This window comes from Trachymyrmex septentrionalis, unplaced genomic scaffold (assembly GCF_001594115.1).
Source record: "Trachymyrmex septentrionalis isolate Tsep2-gDNA-1 unplaced genomic scaffold, Tsep1.0 scaffold80, whole genome shotgun sequence".
Taxonomy (NCBI): domain Eukaryota; kingdom Metazoa; phylum Arthropoda; class Insecta; order Hymenoptera; family Formicidae; genus Trachymyrmex; species Trachymyrmex septentrionalis.
This window is the reverse complement of record NW_017305988.1, coordinates 544923-547649: the sequence shown is the minus strand read 5'-3', so window position 1 is coordinate 547649 and position 2727 is coordinate 544923.

Below are 2727 nucleotides of genomic sequence, written 5' to 3'. Positions count from 1 at the left end.
TATATATATATATGTTATATATATGAGTATACTATAACTTCAACCTGCTCTCCTGCTAAACCTACTTGTCAGACGCAAAAGGAAAAAGTTGTTTGTTTTAGCATAAAGTTCCGAATGTGCGAATTTTGGAACATTCTGTATATACATATATATATACATGTCATACATAATTTGTTATTATAATATAAAATATATAGATTTGTAATTCTTCTTAAAATAATTTCATCGTTTTTTATAAGTAATTGTAGAGCAATTGCGTTTGTAAAGGTATGGTACGATTGTTTTTAGCTTTAAATCTTTACCTAATTCTGAGATCAAAGAGAAGTGATTCCTAATAAATAATGCATGATATCGGGAAACTGTAGAGAATAATACCCTTCGTTGCATACATATAGAATGCTTTGGAAACAAAAAGTCCCTTGCTTTGTTTTCCAGTAGAGATGTCGAGGTTATCCGGAATGATTAGAAGGGCAGTAGAGTAGATCGTATTGATTTTATCGTACTTTGACAAAGGGTAAGCGAATTTAACGACAAGAGCACTCCGTTTAGAGTGCTCTGTGCATGATGTTCCCATCATATGATAGATACAGAAAGCAAATCTAAATAAATTTTTATATTTTAAAAATTGATATTAACATTATTAATATTATTAATGAAAAATGTTATTGATATTTTTTTCCAAATTTCATTTCCTGAATGAACAATTTTTCTTTTTATTCGATATTTTATTTAATGAATTGCCTTGCGGTAGTTTTAAAAATATTTTCTGGCTTGACGAGTTTGTGATTGATATTATCTCTTTGACGAATCTCTGTCTGACGAATCTTTACCTCTTTGGCGAATCTCTATCTCTTTGACGAATCTCTATGATTTACTTAGAAGTAAATTTTGTATGAAAACCACTACAATGATGCTGCGCTCCGTCGTTTTCAAAGGATAAGCTATTCCACTCGTTTCGGATTCATAATCGGTCTGCGTCATCGCGTAATCATTGGACGTACGTAGTGACACGACGTGTCTTCGCACGTTCTCCTCTATGGTGCTTTCACCGCAAAGTGCGAGTTACTGCATCGCGTGGGTGGTATAAAGGCAGTTGACGCGCAGCTTACGGCGAATGGGACAAAAGCGGGCGTCGATATCGACTTCTCGCTTCGCACACACATCGTGATGCGAAATTCCTCGATTTCTGTTTAATTCCCTCACATGGTGCCGTCCACATGCACACGTCCACAAAATCCCCAGCAATTAGAGTCGGACGCGATGAGTCCCGGGGCGAGGATGCATAGCATCTACTCGTATATAGCTATTTGCTAAGTTATCGTACGGACGAACGGATGAGGTTTCAGTTTGCAAAACCTTGAGGATGCTAGATGTGGATCCCTAAGGAAAGTATTTCCCATCTCTCTCTCTCTCTCTCTCTCTCTCGTTTCTTCCACTTCGCCTTCTGCCTATATTCCACGCGAAAACCAGTTTGAACATTGCACTTGTAACTCTAGAGATTCTTAATACATTAAAAATTTATAAATTAAATTACATTCATATCTACCAATTCAATAATAATCCTGTATCAATAATAATCCTGTATTGCATTACGAGATTTTAAATAATGAAAATCTACCAAGCAAAAGCGGCAATTATATAAGTATAATATCGAAAAATTTTAGAAGAAATAAATTTTAAACCTTAAAAAAACCTGTGGAGAGAAGTATCTTCATTTTCTTAAGTTGATGGGTAAAGCTTGCGATATCCATCAATGATCCTAGTTCAACATAGAAAGGCTCTTATACGCGACTATATAATCGTATTAGCATTTCTGCTGAAATCCATCAGCGATTTAATACGATTGCGATAATCGTTTATGCATTGCAAAATCATCCATTCCTCTAGAACTAATCGTTAATGAAGTCTAACGATTGGCTGTATTAGAATTCATCTATTTTATGAATATTTTAAGAAATTTTTATAAAATCTACGGCAATTAGAATAAACATGGAAATAACGTATGGTAGAAAAAAACTGATTACGATTATAATAGCAGTATCCAATGCATTCGTCACTCGCTGCTATGACGAATAAGTTCTCACATTGAGATGAATGTATGAATATATGAAAATTAATCATAATATTTTTTTTAATTATTTCCATGAATAACACGTATATAATATGTTTACAATTTGCAATATTTCAAAGAGTATATCTAAAGAACTAAAAAGAGAAACAGACTCTTAAAAATTTCATTTAAATATAAGAAGAAATCCTTGACAGAGCGACGTTATTTAACACTAGAAGTACCGAGCAGTCGTTATCGATCATTTTTATTTTTCAGATTAATACTATAGTATTAATCTAAGCGTAAAAAGTTTCTTGTGTCAGAAATAGGAGTCCGAAATTTTTTTTACTTTTTAATAATCATGTTTTTTTATTAGTACAATATTTAGATTTTATTTTTAAAAATTTTCTTTTATTTTAATAATTTATGTCGCTCTTTTAGTGAGTAAGAAACATTGGTATTTCTACTATTGAATAGTTATTTTCAGTGTATCATTCATTAACGAAATGAATAGTTTAAAATATGTATATGATATGATTTCTCAATTTATCGTTTAATCTACTTTGTAATGATATTGTAAATGTGGCAAAAGAAATCTATATATACGATTAGTACAATTTCCATATAACGTTGTTCCAAGACGGCGCAATGCTTCCGCGATAATTATATCAAATTTG